Below are 19949 nucleotides of genomic sequence, written 5' to 3' on the forward strand. Positions count from 1 at the left end.
TGGAAAATTCCAACCGTCCCATGGCCTCAAGATGCTGGCTGTCCAGAGCTCCTCCCTCCCCAGTGCTCTCACCGGCCAGGCCCTCCGGAACACCAGCCGCACCGGGAGAAGGCAGCTTGGCTTATGGAGAAACATAGGTTCTGGGGCACAGTGACCTTGGCCGAGTCCCTCGGCCTCGCTGGGCCTCCACTCCCTCTAGAAGCCAGTCCAGCCATGAACACGGTTGGCCAGTCCAAGGGCAAAAAGTTAGGTATTTTCTCAAAGCAGCCAGGTTGGTAGGAGTCTGGAAATGTCTGCCCCTCCCCAGGCCTCGAGCTGTATTCCCGTAGCCCTCCTGCTGCTGCTGGGGAGACGAGGTTTTGGAGCTGATGAATTTTTCGAACACTCTGCCAGCTCCTGGAATAGAAAGTAAGCACAGCAGCAGCAGCAGCAGCTAGGAAGGGCAGGGCGTGCCGCATGCCGGACACCACCCTAAAGGCTTCACCTATGGAGCCCATGTGGTCCTCAGAGCAGTCCTGGGGGATAGGAATTGGCACCAGTTACCACCCAGATTTCACAGAGGAGGAAGCTCAGAGAGGTCAAGAGGCTTATCCAAGGTCACACAGCCAGGGAGTGGAGAAGCTGGGATTTCACGCCTTATCTTGGGGGGACACCAGCCCCTCCTCACTCTCCCTCCTCCCACCCCCTCATTCGTCACATTCAGCCTGAAAATCTCTTGCCCCAAGAGCCAGTCCTGAAATGTCACCGTTACTGCCCAGTTCGCATGGCTAATGGCAAAGTCTTTCTCATCAACGCTGCCTCCTGCTGGGGAGAAACCGTTCTGTGCCTGAACTCTGCCGTCGGAAGGGGATTGGGATCCCCTCCTAAGACCAGAGAGAGGGACCCTGCTTCTAGGATGGAGGTGAGGGGACAGGAGCACAGTGCAGAGAAGTTGTGGGCTGAGAGTCGGGAACCGAGACGATTAAGGACCTATTTCGTGCCAGGCAGTTTTGTGCATGTCTTCTCATTGCGCACCGTAGGGATTTCCACCCCCAACCCACAGATGAGGAAATGGAGCCTGCAGAGGTTAAGTGAGCCCCTCGAGATTGTGCTGCTGGCTTCCGTCCCTGCTGGGCATCTCCTGGGGTCTGAGCAGCTCTGGGGAAGCCATGGGATCCCGGGCCAGTGGGTCCGGGCAGGCGTAGGTAGCCGGCTTCCTGCGGGACGCCCAGCCCCCCTTGTTCTTCCCAAAGGCTCCGCTGGCCCTGGACGCAGAGGGGCCGGTGGTGAGTGCCAGTAGCTCCTCTCAGAGTCATTGGGCTGGACTGGAGCCACTGCCACCGACTGTGCCTGCAGCCCAGAGCCTTCCAGGTCTCCACAGGGCCCCGCCTGCCCGGCCAGCTCAGGGCAGCTGCCGCTTTGCATGGCTCCGGGGCAGCCAGAGGAGGTCCCCTGCTCCCACCCTGGGGCAAGAGTAAACAGCATCCAGGCCTGCAGAGAGAGAGGGATCGGCAGAATCGCTGGCCCCACTGCCAGCCAAGCCCGCCCCGTGCCAGGCCCTGCACCCAGGGCTCCTTGTCCTGTATATTCTCACTGACTCCTCCCACTGCCCTGTTCAGGGAACAGGTGACACCACCTCTCAGAGAGAGAGGTTACCTGACTTACCTGAAACCACCACTAAGTCAGTCAATGGCAGAATGGAAATTTGAACCCAGGGCCGGGTCTAGGAATACACTCTAAACCACTGAACCCCCTTGTCAGGAATTCTGGCCACTCCAAGGAGCACGGGCTCCTGCTCTGGTGGCATCACTCTTTCCTTTGAGAAAGCCTGTGAGCCAAGCCTGGCTGGCCTCTGGGGATAAAACAGTGACCAAGTAAGACAACGTCCCCTCTCCCGGGAATCCTACAGCCAGGCAGGCACATGGCACGTGATTCAGAGTGTGGCATCAAGCTGGGAGTCCCGCGCTGAGGGAAAGTGGTGAGGTTTGGTGAGAACCCAGGACGAAGGGCCCTGGGCCGGCCTAGGAGTCGGGGAAGGCAGGAAAGGAAGGCTCGATTTGACATCTGATCATGTCGGCATCAGAAGACAGAGGTCGGCAGCTGGGGGAGGGGAGGAGAGAGCCCTGGAGCAGAGGGAACCGTGTGTGCAAAGGCCCTGTGGTGAGGGGTCACGGACATGGAGGATTCAGGGAACCACAGGCCAGGGCAGCTGGAGGGCAGGGCCGGGCTCTGATAGAACGTGGTGAGGGTCCTAGAAACAGCAGGGTTTGTTGGAGATTCGTTGAGCACATTAACAAGTCGACTGTCCTGCGAGGTGTCTCCCCCGCAGAAATGGCCCCCAGTGTAGTGTCCTCTGCCCGCTTCCTTTGCTGACAGATGTTGTCTCTCTGCTACTGGGGGCCGCCCGCTCTCACAGGAGCCGAGGCCTTCTCTGCTCAGCTGCGGGCCGGGCACAGACCCCTTCGTGTCTGCCTGTTGCTGGAAGAGCTCTGTCTGAGCAAGACGTCTGGTTTTCGCAGCCACTCTTCTGACCCCCACGAGGGATTCTGCTTACTCTTTGCTGGAGCCTGGCCTCTGGGTGGCGCCTGCCCTCATGAGCTCCCGTCTTTAGGCACACACCCTCTCACAGAGAAGTCAGGTGACTGCCCAGCAGCGAACATCCCCCCGCCCCCTGCCACCGCTCCACACACACCCCCTCCAGCAGCGTGTCCGGCCTTGGGGAATCCCAGGGCGCTGCCATCCGCCAGCTGCCATGTGGATGTCCTCCCAGGGTCCCACCAAGAGATTGAACACCCATAGGTGACCAGTCCTGGTGACGCCCTGGCTCCCTCCCTGGGCGCTTGTTCAGCATCCCACAATTAATGACAAGTTATTAATAACAAGCGTCGAGTACTGTACTCCAGGGGCCCGTGGGCGAGACGTCCAGGTGAAGAAAAGCTCACACGACCATGGACCAAGTGCTAAACCTGAAACAGGCCCGGAGTGCTGTGGGTCCTCCATTCCAACCTTGAGCAACGTGGTGGAAAACGCCTTCCTTGCATTTAGCTGACAGCCGTCTCCTTGTCGCTTTCCACCTCCTGATACTAATTCAAACACCATCCAGGCTCCCTGGCTGCAGGATTCTAGATTCATTCTGGAGGCAGGACCCAGAAGGGCAGTCAAGAGGCCTCTCTTCCACCGAGGGAAAACAGAACACTCACACAACTAGTTGTCAAGCAGATTCATGCTAAGCTGGTTTGGTTTTTTTAATTGGCCAGGGGCCTAGAATCCGACTGGCAGCAATGGCGTGGACAGATGGGATCCTATAGGAAGCTACTGACGCATTCAACTTAGAAAGAGAAGAAAACCTTATTAGTCAAGGTTTCAAAGGCTGCGACTTCACAGGAAGCCTTCTCCGGCCCAGCCAGCTGGGCCTGCATCCCTGGCTGGTACCGCCCGGCTTTGCCAGGCCCTGCTCGAGGCTCCCAGCGTCTCAGCCAGGTGCCAGCAGCCGAAAGCCGGCCCCATTCTTGTCCCCCAAGAGCTGCTGCTTCCTGAGTCCCCGGGGGCTTCTGTCTGCCCTCCCGCGGGCTGGACCAGGCAGGGAGCTCTCCACACCCACCTCACTGTCCCATCCTTGCTCTGAGCTCAAAGTGACCTGTTCTAGGTTGAAATGTGCCCCCCACCCAAATTCATCTTTTTTGGGGGGACACCCAAATCTCTTTTATTGTGGGGGGGGGAGTGGAGTGGTCTCTCACTGCACGGGTTGTTCATTGGCGCGGCTTCCTGAGTCCCGCGGCGTCGTCACAGCCAGAAGCTCGCGTGCGCTGGAGAAGGGCTCGATGCGCAGGGCCTCAAAGGCTTCGTGTGCCCTGAAGGCTAGCCCCGCAGCGGCTGGGGCCCGAGGCTGTGCCGTCTGGCTGGTGAAGCCACACTCGCCCGGTGTCTTGCCATCATCCGGAAGCCGGTTGTCCTAGTACAGCCGCTGCTCGTCTGGCGGCCGCTTGAGGATGCCCTCGACGATGCGTTTCAGCTCAGACACGGCGCGCGATTCCCTGGCGTCCGTGAAGATGGTGGTCTTGGGGCGCCGGATCATGTGGCACACGTCCATCGCGGCTGCTGCCGCTTCCCCTCGATGCACCGGCGCGGCCGCGCTTCCGGATTCGTATGTTGAAGTCCTAACCCCGAGTATCTCGGAGTGTGACCTTGTTTGGAGACAAGGTCTTTGTAGAGGTCATAGTTAAAGTGAGGTCCTTAGGGCACGCTCTACTCCAAGATGACGTCCTTACAAAAGGGGGACACGTGGACACAGACACACGCACAGAGAGAAGAGACTCAGGTAGAAGGCGGCCATCCACAAGCCAAGGAGAGAGGCCTGGGGCAGATCCTTTCCTCGGGGCCCTCGGGAGGAACCAGTCCTGCCGACACACTGATCTCAAACTTCTGGCCTCCAGACAAATGTCAGTTGTTTAAGCCGCCCGGTTTCCAGTACTGTGTCAGAGCAGCCCTGGCAAAGGAATACATGACCTTACCTAAGAGGCCTCCCATCTCATGGGCTCCACCCCCCAGGATCCCAGCATGTGGCCTGGACACGGACATCTGCCCAGCCCAGGGATGCTCACCAGGCCTGCTCTCCTGTCACGCCCACCCGGCCCCCGCCACGGCCATCCAGTGGTCCGTGGATCCCCTCGCTGTGGCCAGGTGGAAATCTCCCTTCCAAGGAGCTGGTGGAGTGGTCTGGGCTTGACTTCATCGTCACCTTCTGAGAGCCCTGGGGGAGGCGTCCCAACCCACAGGGCTGAGCCAGGCACCCTGGGACAGAGCCTGGGAGCACCCTGAGTCCCAGATGCCTCACCTCGCCTGACATCTGCACACCTGCAGTGTTCCAGGTACTGGGCAGCACTATCGATGACATTAGGATGGATGAGACTGGGCTTCCCCGTGGTTACAGAACTCACAGTAATCCTTTACGTTTGTTTTCAAGGCACATGCTTTCAGGAGGTCAGTAAGCAAAGCGTATTATACAGCGTTGTATCCTCGCTCACCAGGGTGAAAACTACCAAGTCAGTCGTCCTTCTACGGCTCATCGTGAGTGCCCACTCCACGCCACACGTCAGCGATCTCACTTAAGCCCTTCAAAGATCCTTTCAGGGTAATTAGTATCATCCCACGTCACAGATGAGGAAGGCGATGCTCAGAGAGGCTGTGAGCTTGCAGAAGGTGACAGAGTTGCTAAGGGACCCATTTGGGGTTCAAACTTGACCCCAAAGTTTGTGCTGAGACCACCCTGGCATGCTCCCTCTCCAGGCTCGGCCCACATGCTCTGCACAGGGTGTCATTCTGAGGACGAGGAGGGACAGTTCCACCAGGCCGTGGGCTCTGGGGTCACCCCCTACCCCCAACCTCTCTCAGAGCACCTGGCGTTTCCGAATTTTGCTTTATGAAAAAGTTTCGAGTCGCACAGCCACTGAGCAAATAGAAGAGTGGCTTCGTCTTACAGTGTATGGAGCTAGTTTTCCGTACTCTTGACAGCTTCAAATCATTCTCCTCCGGGAGTTGGGAGGGGGGGACAGGCAGCCCTCATCCCACTACACAGTGTTTGTGCTGGACCACAGGTATGGATAAACCAGGGACCCCGCCCTCAGCTCCCCGATGGCTGTTTGACAGCCGTCACACAAAACTCTCAGGTCCTGTGTGGGTGCATATCAAGGTCTGTGGGCGCCCCAGGGGTGGGCCTGGACCTTCCAGCCACGCCCGGCTTTCCCATCGCCCACACCCCAGCAGCTGCCGCTCTTCTCTGTGGGACAATGCGGGTGAAAGTACTTGGAAAGAGGAAGGAGAGCTCAGCTTAAGGGGGCTTCCAATCCAGGTGGGCAGAGGGGCTGGGAGGGTGGGGGAGATGATGAAGAGTTTGGGGAGGCAAGGGCCCCCCTCTTTTCTGACTCGGACAAAGCTTTCTTAGGAAACACTGCACTGAATCTCCCCATTTAGAAACGAGGAAAACTGAGGTCCACTGGTCGCAGTGGAAGGTCCTGGGCCAAGCCAGGTGAGGGGCCTCCCCCTACACTCCCCCAGTCCCGGCCCATCTGGGCACTGGGAAGCCTCAGCTCCCCCCGACCCTTGCCCTGCCCCTCCTCTCCCCAGGTTCCCATTTCCCGTCAGGCTCGCTGATTCATTCAGGTCAGAGCCACCGGCCAGAGGCCAGGCAGAGAGGTCACTGCTAACTGTATGCTAATGACAGCAGGGACCAATCAATCTCCCCCTTAATCAGGCAATCAATGTGCACTGCAGGTGTGTCCGATCCAGGCCTGCAACTGAGGAGTAGGGAAGGGGGAGGGAGGGGAGGGGAGGGGGGTGAAGAGGAGGAAAGGGAGGGGGAGAGGAGGCTGGGTCGTAGGGGAGCTCACTCCCAGCCCCGTCCTCTTCTCCATCCCAGAGAGAGTCGGCTGCAAGTTGAAATCACTGCTCAGGAAAGAACTGAGGGGGGAAAGAGAAAGGGAAAAAAAAGATGGCATCTTTTTAATCAGGCTCAGAGCTGCAGTCGCTAATGAACTCAAGGTTCTCGGGAATCCCAGGGCAAGTCAGGGTGGATGGAAGCCAAAACACTTCTTCCTTCCCCTCCCCTGCATCCCCTCAGCGGGGGGGAGGGTGGGACAGGAGGACCAGGAGGTTCCCCGTGTCCTCCTGCCTTTTAGAGTTGGAAGGGTCACCCAAGGTCACGGCCAGGCCCCTCCCGCCCAGGACTCCTCTGTCAGGGTCCCTCTCAGCCTTGCTTTAGGAGGGACTGTTCTTAGGAGAGGTGCCAACAGGCTGTTTCCTGGTTCTTTCTCTGAACAGCCCTCCTCTGCACCCGCTGGGGTTTTCAACCTTTACCACTGATTGCGTACCTACTGTGCGCCAGCTTTAGATACAACAGCACCCTGAGTTCTCACAACCCCCTCACGTATGTAACCTAGTTGCTAAGATTATCCCATTTTACAGATGAGAAAACCAAGGCTCAGTCAGGATCATGGAATCTGCCAACATTTCAGCCGAGGTGGGAGGGCGGGGACACGGCCCCCTGGCCTCCAAATTCCCTTCCCAGGAGCCCCGCAGTCACTCCGGCTCCAAGATCCTGGTTAGGGTCATGGCACCCCCCACCCCCCATGCTCTGAGATGCCCTGATGCTGCCCCCCAGCTCTGCAGCTCCTCAGCCCCCCATCACCTGCCTCAGCTTTGCCCCTTTTACAGATTAGCCTAGGATTCAGATCTAATTGTCTGTGGAGTTCCTTCATTTCCAAAGTGTGAAGGTACCGAGTTATGGCAGTTGGCACTTAGGCTGTGTTTGTTCCTTAGCGGCTGTGTGCTTATAAGCAAGTTGCTGGCTGTCTCTGGGCTCAACAGGCAATGTGTGGCGTGACCCAGCTACCAGGCCCTGGCCCACTGTAAGGCCTTCCCTGTGCCTCACTTCCCCATCTCGACAGATGAGTCACCTGAGACCCAGAGAGGTTAACTAACTTGCCCAGGGTCACCCAGCAAACCCAGGGCAGCACAGGCGCTGAGCACGTCTCTGTGCCCAGAAAACCCGAGAACCTTCCACTCCCACCTCTCCTCTTCGCCGCCCCCAGAGCTGTCAGATGGAGAAGCAGAATGAAGAACTGGCCGGAGAAGGAAAAGGGTAAATGATGCTGGTTAAGGAATTCACGGCCTGGGAGACGTATTCCCAGGGCAGCTCACTTCAAAAGTTCTGTCGTTAAGGGCTCTACACAGGGAAACTATGCAAAAACTGAGGTTCTAGGCCACGCCCATGAGGGGAGAAGGTGGGCCTCATCTGCTTCTCCATCAGGCCTGCCTGGCCTGACCTCCCTTCCCGAGTGGCATGCTCTCCCACCGTGCACAGACACTCACACTCACACGCATGCAGCTATAGCCTTGGGAGGCCCTGGCCCCCAGCCTGAGAAACCCCACCTGGGGCAGCTTAATCGCGGTGGCAGGGGTCGCTCCCGGCCCCTCTACCCAGGAAAGACCTCGGCCTGGAGGGACAGCAGCGAGGCACTAGAGCTTTGCTGTCCGAGGTGACCGCCAGCTGCCACATTTGAATTAGAACTAATTTAACGAAATAAATGTGAGCAGAGTTTACGTTTCTCTCACGTAACTGAAGCTCACTCTCCATTGGCTCAGCTGCACTTGTCACACCTCAGGTGGTCAGTAGCCACATGTTATAACCGAGGCCGAGCCTGAGAGCCGCCGCCCGCCCCGGCCGGCCGTGCAGACACAGCACGTCAGAATGTGCTACTGGACAGACTGTCTCCTAGAGACGTGGGTTTTCCTCTTCCTGGGTCTGCTTCACTCTTCTCTCTCGTTGGATATTCCTCTGTTTGCTTCTCTGGTACGTGGTCCAACATGACCATCAGCAGCACTTCATCACGCCCTCTCCGCTAACACGTCACCCCAGTCCCTCCTAGGTCAGAATCCCAGGAGAGAAGGGAGGATGGCTCAGCCCCATCTGCAGATGAGCACGGGCTCCCCGGTGCAGGCAGCGGTGCCCAGGGTGTCAGGGCTGTGCCTGGGAACCCAGGGCTGCGGGCAGGATATCCTCAGAAGGGATAGGGCTCCAGGGGCCAAAGCACTGAGAATACGAGCGAGCGAGAAGGGACACCATATGTAAATGCCACTGGGGAGGGGGAGGGGGGGACATGCCTCCCTGCCGAAGGTCCCATATTACCAGCAACTCTAGGAGAGAGGTCCTCTTGATCATGTTTTACAGATAAGAAAACTGAAGCTTGGGGAGGGAGGGTTAAGTAATTTATCCAGCATCACACAGCCAGTAATTGACAAACCCTCAAGGTCACGTTCCCTAAGATGATCGTCCTGAGAACAAGGTTGCCTCTCCAAGACCAACAGGCTGGCACCAGTACGGGCTGCCCATGGGCTTCCCTCTCCCCACACTCAGGTCTTCTTACTATTTTATCTCCCATGAGGAGAGAAGGGTCCCCACCACTCTATAAAAGTAACCTCACCCAGACCACAGTTCAAGGTCACCAGGCCTAAGTGACTGTGGTCCTGCAGGAGCCCTGGCCTGGAGACAAGCCTCCTTCCCAGGGTGTGCAGGGCACAGGGTGAGAGGACAGACTGGCAGCCGTGTTTCTGCTGCTGCCAGAACCAGAGCTCCGGGCAGTGTGTATTCACGACCCCCAACCTCGGTAACTCAACACAATGAAGATTTCTTTCTTGTTTGTGGCACATTCCAATGAAGCTTATTGCAGGAGGGGAGACTGTGCTCCGCAGTCATCCAGGGACCCAGGCTTCTTCCAACTAGTGGGTCCACCATCCCCCAGAGCAGCAGCCAGCTAGCTTTTTCTGTAAAGGGCTAGATAGCAAATATTTTAGGCTTTGCAGGCCATAGAGTGGCAACTACTCAATTCTGCCATTGTGGTATGAAAGCAGACATAGACAACACAGAAAGGAATGAGCATGACCATGTTCCAATAAAACTTTATTTACAAAAACAGAGGGAGGGTCATAGCTTTCCCACCACTGCCCTTGGAGTCCCTCATTGGGCCTGCTGTATCTGATGAGGAGACCAAGAAAGAGAAAGCTATGGGGGATCATACAGGAGGCTTTGGGGGCCAGGCCTGGAAGTGGCATACATTACTTCCACCCACAGAAATAAGTGCTTAGTTTTGCATGACACTGAGATTTGGGGGTTGTTTGTTATGCAGCATTATTGTAGCAATAAACGATACACTTTTTTTTTTTTTTTGGCTGCTTTGGGTCTTCATTGTTGGGTCTTCGTTGCTGCACACGGGCTTTCTCTAGTTATGGCGAGCGGGGGCTTCTCTTCGTTGCAGTGCGTGGGCTTTCTCACTGCAGTAGCTTCTCTTGCTGCGGAGCACGGGCTCTAGGCGCGCGGGCTTCAGTGGTTGTGGAACATGGGCTCAGTAGTTGTGGCGCACGGGCTTAGTTGCTCCACGGCATGTGGGATCTTCCCGGACCAGGGCTCGAACCCGTGTCCCCTGCATTGGGAGGCGGATTCTTAACCACTGCGCCACCAGGGAAGTCCCGACGATACACTCTTGTTCTCTCCATTTTGAAGATGGAAAAAAGGAGGTTATTTGCTCAAGGTCTGACAGCTGGTAAATGGCAAAGCCACTCCAGGAGAGCCAAAGCTTTTGTCTAAAGATTCGACATCTGCTTGATCCCCTCAACTATAATGGTGTCTAGCATACAGTAGGCGCTAATATTTGTGGAGTGATAGAATCCTGCTTTTGAGTGGTCGCGACTGAGAGGCCCTTCTCACTCTCAAGGACAACATGGGGGCATTGACTTCCCCACAGCGGGGAGAGGAGGAAGCCACTGAGCCAGCAATCGAAACTCCCCCCATCGACAGGAGCCTGAAATGAAGGCTGACACGAGGGACCCGTTCCATTCCCACTCACTCATGCACTTTGTTCTCTAGCAGACCCGGGGGAAACAGGGGCAGAATCAAAGGATGAGGAGAGAAAGGCTTTTTTAAAAGCCCTGGGCTTCTGACATGATGACAGCCCCTTTGGGAAGGATACAGAGAAGAGGGTGCAAGGGGCAGGGGAGGCTCAGAGCAGGAAGGAACTGCCCAGAGGGCCATGTTGGGGGATAATGGAGGGAGAGAAGCTTGACCAGGCGCCTTCACAAGCATCTTACTGGCCCCTGTTCACCCCAACCTTGCAACTCCAAGAGCTCCCCAGATAGCCCCTGCTCTGCTCTGCTCAGCATCAGCTCTGAGAGCAGCCGAAGCAACATTTTCTCATTGGCTGGATATTTTACACACACACACACACACACACACACACACACACACACACACACACACAGGGAAGTGATTTTCACTTATCTTATTTTCCCCATCATGCACCCATGCTCCAATAACCTTATGATTTCATCGTGTTCCTGCACCTGTTCCTTGTCAAGATTGGTGTATCTCTAATTGAAAAGAAATGCAGAAGTGCACAGGCATGCGTGTGCACCACTCACCACACAGACACCCCCCCCACACACAGAAACCCATCCTGATGGACCAGCTTGGCTCCCTGGCTGGTTTGATGTTATCCAACAGCCTGACAATGCAAAGCAGCCACCAGATAAGGAGTATCTATGGTTCACTGTCTCCTGAAAACTCCAGAGCCCCAGTTCCAAATGTCCCTCTTGTCTCTCCAGGAGTCCATGCAATTTTCAGAATACTCCAAGGTCTTTCTGAAAGCAGAGAAGCTGGTGCCACCTATTGGCTGGGCCTCCAGGAGAAAGATGGGGCTGGGCCACCGACTCCTTTCCTGATTCTCTAAAATCTTCTGTCACAGGCTGACAGTGTCAGCATGTGTTGTATTTATGACCATCTGACTCAGTACTCATCATGCTGCATAATGCATGGCTGCAATGGGCACTCCATAAGCGTTTGTAGAAATTAGTGCAACTCTTAGAGGCAGGGGAAGATTGAAGTGCTCTGCTCCATCCCGGTAAAAAACCGTACTATCTCTGATTCTTCTAGCACTGATTCTCTGGGGGGTAGAGTTTCACCGTAAGTAAAGAGCAGAGCCGAGCTGGTTTCAGTGTGTGTTTCAGTTACGGGTCATTGCTGTGAATCTGATGCACTGGCGGTTAAGAGCTGGTCTCCGAGGTCAGACAGACCTTCTCTTGAACCCTGGCTCTGGTGCATCTATGGCTTCAGGCAAGTTACTCGATCCCTCTGAGCCTCCCGTTATAATGACGATAATAACTGGACCTGCTTCACAGAGTTATTCTGAGTTTTCAGTGAGATAAAGCGTGAAAAGTGCCGGCACGGCCATCGCACGGTGTTAGCGCTCATTCACTGCCGTCGATGGTCCGCTGATGGTGATGATGGTGATGATGCCGAGGATATTCTCGCACGGTCCCGGCTCGGCTCTTCTGGACAAGAATCAGGTCCTCTGAGAGCCCACGGCTGGGTGGTGAGAAAGAGAAAGCTCATGGGGAACAGCGAGAGAAGCACTGCTTGCTAAACTTGGCTCTAAGTTCAGTAGGAGGTCAGAAGAGCAAGAGGGCAGAGTGGGCTGAAGTGGTCAAGAGGGGCTTCCTGGGGGAGGCTACACTGAGGATGGGCCTGGAAGGATGTAAGGGGTGGATAGATGAGACAGTGGGAAGGTGAGCAAGAGGCCTGGGCTGAAAGGAACAGAGTGAGTGCAATGGCCTGCAAAGAGCCGGCGGACAAGGGGAAGGGGTGTGAGCACAGATCCTAGGTCTGGACACATGGGATGGGTTTGCTTTTCACCATAAAGGCATTGTCAGAGCACAGTGGGTGGGGGAGAAGTGCCCAAGTTTCCCACAGTGGGGAGTTATTGCTTAGGGGTTGCAGTAATGTAAAAAGAAAAGTCCCACCCTCCAGTAGTCCGACATTGGTTGTGTCTGACCAGCAGCCTTTGTCTGGTGTCACCTCTCACCCTCTATCCTCCCTTCGCCACCCCGCCACTTCTTGTCTCCCCTGGCTTGGAATTTCTGAAAGAAGGCGGAGAGGCTTCAACTGAGCCCAGGCAGAGGCGAGGCTGCTGGGCCCCTGGTCCAAGGTGGTGGTTCGGCACCACGGAGAGTACCCAGGGGGCAAGCCCCGCCTAGACGGTGGGCTCGAAATGCCAGTGATTTCCATGCCCCCATAAAAGCCCCATCTCCTCTGACTGCTGGTTACCGCTCTCCTACCGTGCCCACTCTCAGACCTCCACTCCTGGCGTGTGTGTGTGTGTGTGTGTGTGTGTGTGTATCTCACACTCACAAAGCCTAGTTCTCAGTCTCCCAAGAGGTCAACAGAAACATCTGCCCATCCATTCCGCAAGCATTTGCCGAGTATCCCGTGTGTCAGGCAATGTAGTGATGCGAGGCCTCGGCTTACCTGCCAATGGCAGTGGGCCACAGAGGACCTCTCTGGTAACAGCTGATGCGCATTTTCCCCAAAGTCTCTGGAAGCTCCGGGGTGCCTTTGCCAGCAAAGCAACTCTGAAGAAGCGAGTGCTGGGGAAGCCAGCAGGAGGACAGCCACACCCTCCCAGTGCCCCTGTGAGTCGCTAGTTAATGCTGCTGAAACAGCTGCTGTTGACTGCGCCCTGCTTCTGCAGGGACCACCGCGGCAGGCAGTGATGCATTCGGGTGCAGGGAAGCTGCGTGCCCTCCCTGGGAGGCGGTGCCATGATTACTCGTGCTCATCAAGCAGGCGCAGGGCGATGAGGCCAAGCTCCCTAAGCCGCCCAGCTGACCAGCAGTAGAGCAGGACCGGACCTGGTTTCCGACTCCTTTCTCCTCCTCCTACCCTCCCTCTCTGTAGGAGCAACTTAGATGGTCCTATTAGGTTGAAATGCCATTTTCCTGAGTCGACAAATGGCTGAATATCAGAAATATCATATGGCTCATCTTAATATCTTCTCCTTTGAGAACATCCCACCCCCTGCCAGGTATCTGCTTCCCTCCACAGATTCCAGGCCACTGGGTCTGGCCAGTAGTGACCTTCCAGTCACTCCCCACTCTCCCAGTGGGCAGGCTGGGGAGAGCTTCCCTCCAGGGGGACTGTGTGCTCAGAGATGGCCTCTCTGAACCAGCGAAACTGTGTGACCCTTGCAGCAGCTAATGAACACAAGTCACAGGGGAAAGCAGCTTTGTGAAATAATCCTTGATCTGGGAGGCTGCCTGGCGCAAGCATGCGGCTTCATCAGAACGTTTCTGGAGGGGAATTGATCATGAAACTCATTGGAGTCACCAGTGGTGGAGAGGGGTGAGGAAGGTGGCAGAGTTTGGGGTGGGGGGCTGTTCCATCTCAGCAATCAACACTAGAAAGGATTCTGTGAATATCAATTGTCCCAACGCAGTCTGGAGGCTGGTCGAGGACACCAGAAAGCAGGAAGAGCCAGTTGAGTGAGAAATAACCCATCGTCCTCTGCAGCTGGAGAACAGAAGGGTTGCTGGCATTCATTTATTCATTCATTCAACTTCTAGTCAATTAAACAGTATTTATGGAGGTCCTTCACGCGCTGGAGCCTTGCTGGGTGCTGGGACAGTTACACGGGTGACTGGACAGGCATGGCCCGGCCTTCAAGACTGAATGGAAGAGCCATTTAGAATCCAGCTCGGAGATTTTGAACCTATTTACAACGCCCTGAGTTCCCCCACCTCTCCCCTGACCGCTGTTGTGTTTCATCATCATCATGTATTGAGCCCGTACCCTGTGCCAGGCACAGTGTTGTACTCTCGGTACATCCTGTCGATGCATTTTGGGAGGAGACACAATTATTCTGCTGTTACAGTTGGGAGAACAAGGCTCCGAGAGGCTAAAGAACTCACCCAAGTTCCCCGAGTTAGCAAGTGGCGATCTGGGTTCCAAACCCAGGCCAGTCTAAGTCCAGAGCCCACTCTCTTAGCCACGCTGACCTGCTGCCTCATGGAGGGAACAAAACTTTTTAACGCTGTGACCAGACTCTCCATTTCCCTCGGCCTCTGCATCCCCACGTCCTCACCTCTTCCAGCTCACAGCCCTGAGGTAAGTTTCTCTTGGCCCTCCTTAACCCTTTGTGTCCTCTCACTTACTGTTCACCTGGACGATAATTAAGCAAAATGAAAAGATTTAGAGGAAAACTGAAGTTCTTTGAAGACACGGAGAGGAAACTCCTGATGTCTAAGCGTGTGGGAGTGACTCTGGCCTGTGGTACCCTCTCCTTGGCACCCCCATCTGAGAGCCCCTCGGGCCCCCCCCCCCCGCCTGTGCCCTCCCATCCTGTCCTGAGGACTTGCCGACAGCCAGCCAATCTGCAGGAACCCTTCTAGCTCTTACTATCTGTGGGACCTCCTGGACACTCCTCACCCTGGTATCGGAAGATGCAGCACAAGGCAGGGGTGGCCCTGGCTGTGCCCTTTCTCACCTCCTTTCCAAGAGCCTGCCAGCCTCAACATTCATTCTGCAAACAGTCACAGTGTGCCTGCCCTGGCTGGACACCGCAGAGGCAGCAGGAGTAGCCCAATCCAGTCTTTGTTCTCATAGACCTGCAAGTCCAACCGGAAAGACAGGCATCCAACAGATCATTACACCAATAACGGATTATTTCCAGTTGTGATGAATTTTCTACAGCCAGGGGATGAGTTGAATAGCATCCTCCCAAACACTGTGTCCACCTGGAACCTCAGAATGTGACCTTGTTTGGAATAAGTGCCTTTGCAGGTGTAATAGGGTAAGGATCTTGGATTGAGATCACCCTGGATTAGGGTGGGCCGTAAAGCCAATGACAGTGTCCTTATAAGAGACTGAAAAGAAGACCCAGACACACAGAGGAAAGGGTGATGTGAAGATGGGGGCAGAGATTGGAGTGATTCGGCCAAAAGCCAAGGAACGCCAGTGATTACCAGAAGCCACCAGAAGCTGGGAGAGAGGCGTGGAACAGATTAAGTCAGAGCCTCCAGAGGGAACCAACCCTGTAGGGAGTCAGGGGCAGTCCCTTGAGGAGGTGACGTTTGAGCAGAGACCTGAGGTTGTATGGGAGCTAACAGCAGAGAGCACGCCAGGCAGCAGGAATAGCAGGTGCAAAGGCCCGGAGCCTGGAGGCAGGAGCTGAAGGAAGGACCCAGGGGGCCGGTGCCCCGGGGAGGGAGGAGGTCATGCCAGACGTGTCCGGAGAGGGGGCAGAGACAGCCCCGGAGGAGCGCGGGCTTCCTGCCGAGAGAAGCAGGATGGTGCTTCAAGCTGGGAGTCCGACAGATCTCAGCCCCGTGGGATCCGAGCCTTACTGGTCTCTGCCCTTTGCACACATGAGGTGCTGGATAAATATTAGTTGACGGGTTTCATCGTGTGTTTGAGTGTGTCTGCAGTGTGCATGCCACGCCACCTCCCAGGACAGCAAGTCACACCTGCCCCCGAACCCTGGCTTCACCCTGTGGGCTGCAGCTTCATTCCACCCTTTCAAACACGTTTCCTGGAAGCCCCCTCGAGGTCCCTGCATCCCTGCATCCATGCTGGGTCCTTTGTCTGTGTTAGACAAGTTCTGAGTTCCTGTCACCCCCTCCAAATTCCTGTCCCCCAAGCTCATCGTGTTAACAGGGGACTTTCTCTCCTTTGGTCATCCTCAGACTGAATTAAAATAGCGTCGCCACGGAGCCGAGTCAGATGTGCCCAAGGAATTCCGAGTCTCCGGTGACTTCATTAGCTCCAGTGCCTTGAGAAACTGAGCCACAGTGCTTGCTTGTCCCGGCCCCTCCCTCCTGTAGAGGGGGCCTCATTAGCTGGGAAAGATGAACCACTTAATAGTTCCATTAACTTGGTGCTTCCAACACGTTTCATCTCTGCCTTTCTTCCCGCTCTGCCCTGTCACCTGTGGTTCTCTGCCTCTCTGCTCATTAGCCAGAGGTGCCTCCGAATGACGACTCCCCCCTCGCTCTCCCTGTCTCTCTTCCCCTTCCCCTCCTGATTCCCCATCCATTTCAAACCTGAACACTTGGACATCTTGAACCAGCACCTTCTCCTGTAGTGAATCTAAAATGCCCACTGGCTGGGGGGTTCAGAGTTTGGGATGTGGGGAGTGGGGTCTGGGTCAGAAAGGCCTCCGCTACCATTTTGTCTCTGCCGCTTCCAGGCTGTGTGACCCTGGGTAAGTTGCTTCACCTCTTGGGGCCTCAGTTTTGTCATCTGTAAAATGGGGGGTAGCAACAACCCCGTGTAGTTGTAAGAATGGGATGAGGTGGCTTGTTTAGGACCACCGCTCAGTGCCCAGCACACAGTTAGCACCTCACCAAGGTCTGTTGCGGCCGCTGCCCTCACAAGGGCGTACGTGGACGTGGGAGTAGAAGCGTGGACGTGGACGTGAAGGAGGGTAACGTTCTGACCGGCGCTTGAGCTGAGCCTAAGAGGACCCGGACGTTCCATTAGGTGAGAAGCATTTGGGTCCCGGGTCCATGGATCAGCCAGGAGGGTCGGCGAGTCTGAGTGTGGCAGCTTGAGCATCCCTCCTCGGTGGCGCGTTTACTGAGCTCCTGATTCATGCAGGGACCAGCCCTGCCAAGGCACACAAGCCCAAGGGACACCGTTCCCACACAGCCCGAGGTGATGGGCACCCCCTGGGGTTGTGCGACCCAGCAGCTCTGCACGGGCTATGCTGGCTGGGCACTGGGACCCCGGCGATGGGCAGAGCAGCTCCTACGCTCACGAGAGCCAAGGCTATGCGGGAAGGAGACGGGAGACCCGTGACATGGAGCCCCAGCCATGACTCGGAGCTTCCCCACCATTTCCCAGGTGTCGGGCCCCCAGCGTCCCCGCAGAGGCGGCTGTTCTTCCTGCGTTTCAGTTGCGTGGTCCCTGTGGGTCAGGAAAGTAGCAAGCTTGCCCTCCCCTCACTTAGCCCACGGCTCTGCGAAGCCAATTAAAGCGCATGCTAATCACCTACACAGGGAAGAGCAGACCCGGGGTCAGTTGAAGCAAAAATATCCACACGCTTCATTGTGGGGAGGGGAGTTGTCACCCTAAATCCGGCTCTCACACCCGTGCCGTCTGGGCAGGTTTCCTTGGTAGGAACTCAGGCAGCTGAGCCTCACAGGGGGTCTCTGTGGTGCTGCAGGGTGCAAACACCCACCCACCCACCCATCCACCCATCCATCCACCCAGCCACCCAGCCGTCCATCCACCCAGCCACCCAGCCACCCATCCACCCATCCACCCATCCACCCACCCACCCACCCACCCAGCCACCCAGCCACCCAGCCACCCACCCACCCATCCATCCACCCACCCAGCCGTCCATCCACCCAGCCGTCCATCCACCCAGCCACCCATCCACCCATCCACCCACCCACCCATCCACCCAGCCACCCACCCACCCAGCCACCCAGCCGTCCACCCACCCACCCAGCCATTCATTCAGCAGATACTGATGGGGGCTCCTCTGTGCCAGATGCTGGGGACCCAGCCCTGCCATGAGGCGCTCGCTCCTAGGAGGAGGCAAGCATCAGTAAGGACATTAGAGAGAATGTTGGGAGATGATTCACTCCAGGGAGAGGAATAAAGCAGGACCACTGGGTCAGGAGTTGGGGGGTGGGTGCTGTCAAAGAGGTGAGTGGGGAAGGTGTCTGAGAATCGAGGTTCTAGCAAAGTCTTGAAGGAGGCGAGGGAGCTGGCTGGTGGGATCTGGGTTGAAGGCATCAGGCAGAGGGGACAGTGGCCCTCCTGGCTTCACGTATTAGTGCCCTAGGACTGCTGCAACAAAGTACCACAAACTGGGTAGCTTAACACGACAGAAAATTATTCTCAGTCCCAGAAGCCAGAAGTCCAAAGTCAAGGTGTTGGCAGGGTTGGTTCCTCCTGCAGGCTCTGAGGGAGCATCTGGTCCAAGCCTCTCTCCTGGCTTCTGGGGGCTCCGGACATCCCATGTCTTATGGACACGTCACTCCACTCTCTAACGCCATCTTCCTGTGGCCTCCCCCACGTGGCTCTATGTCTCTTCTCCTCTTGTCATAAGGATGCTAGTCTTTGGATTTAGGGCCCACCCTCATCCAGCAGGACCTCTTCTGAGCTAATTACATCTGCAAAGACCTTATTTCCAAAAGAGGTCATATCCACGGGTGCCTGGGGGTTAGGACTCACGCATACCTTTTGGAGGACACGGTTCAGCCCACAGCACTTTGGTTTTCTTGAGTGTGGCTTCAGCCCAAGACTGGCTTTGGACACACTGAGCATCCTGACCCCGGTCATGAGGAAATGGTAAGGATGAGGATGATAACAAATTCCCGTGCCTGGCACCCTCCCCCCAGGCCAGGCCCTGTGCTAAGCTGCCCACACAGACTCACCCAGAGTTCACAACAGCCCGTGAGGCAGGGTAGGGGGACCCACTGTACACAGCAGCCCGTTCCTGCACCCACAGAGCTCGGGGGAGGGGGGTCCCTGCCTTTTCTCCCCTCCACCCCGTGCCCTGTGGTCCCCCTCAGCCAGGGACAGCCTTGGTCTCAGGGGGTCCCAGGGGCCACAGTGCCCAGCATGGAACCCGCCTCCTCGAGCATCTGTCACGGTTCCCAGTTCGGGTCCCAGGGCGGGTCTCAGTGAGGTGGAAGGAAGCAGCCACTGCTGTCACCTGGGCCTGGTGGCCCTGGGGACAGAGCTGTGAGGGAGGGCTGGGGAGAGCCCTGGCTGACTGCGTGCATCATGGCACCGAATCCTCTCAGTGGCCACGAGTCAGGGATTGGGGTTACCCCGCTCTGCAGAAGAGGGAGCCGAGGCCCAGGGCGGCAGCACCGCGCCCGCAGCGTTTCTGCTCCCGGCCTGCAGCCACACCCCCCGTCGTGGTCACAGCCCCCGCTCGCACATCAGCCCAGCGCCTGGCACGTAGGACTCAGGTGGTAAACGGAAGCTACGGTTATTACTATCATCACCTCTGGTTCTCCTTTTCATTGGTATCCGGTGTTTTAGCTCCTCGGCAGCGTGAGGGCGGATCTGACTGGTCCCCCTCTGACTCCCAGTGCCCAGGGCAGGACCTGACGCCTGGTGGGCCCTCGGACACATCTGTCACTCCCCGGAATGGTTTCATCCGGGCTGCCTACCTTGGAATCTCCTAGAGGGCAGGACCCTGGTTCTAGCCTCACCGGTCTCCCCAGGGAGCCCAGGACAGCGTGGAATATTCGGGGAGCCCCAGAGAGTGCCGCGTGGAGCAGGAGGCGCCTTGGTGGGAGCTGCAGAGCTGGTGGCAGCGCCTCCCCTACAAGTGGGGCAGCGTCCCTGCCTGCCCGGCTCGCCCGGCGGGGACCGAGTGAGACAGCGACCTGCCGAACGAGCCCAAACCACTGGGCTGCCTCGGGGTCCTCCACGTGGGTAACCACCACAGGTCGCAGCCCATGGCCTGGCTGGACACGAGGCCCTGCTGGGTGCTGCTGCCGCCTGCCGACCCCCACCCGCCTCTACGCCCCGCTTCCCCGGCGGCCTGGCCTGGTGCAGGTACCACGCCCACCCGAGGCTTCTCGCTTCCACGCCTGCGATGCCCTCCTTCCAGCCCCTCTCT

The 19949-nt window shown here is 56.9% G+C and overlaps 1 pseudogene; it reads right to left on the reverse strand.

The window, feature by feature from the left end:
• Window positions 1–3712: 3712 nt before the first annotated feature.
• On the reverse strand, window positions 3713–4105 carry LOC133098182 (elongin-B-like; annotated as a pseudogene).
• Between the last annotated feature and the right edge of the window lie 15844 nt (window positions 4106–19949).

Source organism: Eubalaena glacialis, chromosome 9, assembly GCF_028564815.1.
Source record: "Eubalaena glacialis isolate mEubGla1 chromosome 9, mEubGla1.1.hap2.+ XY, whole genome shotgun sequence".
Lineage (NCBI taxonomy): Eukaryota > Metazoa > Chordata > Mammalia > Artiodactyla > Balaenidae > Eubalaena > Eubalaena glacialis.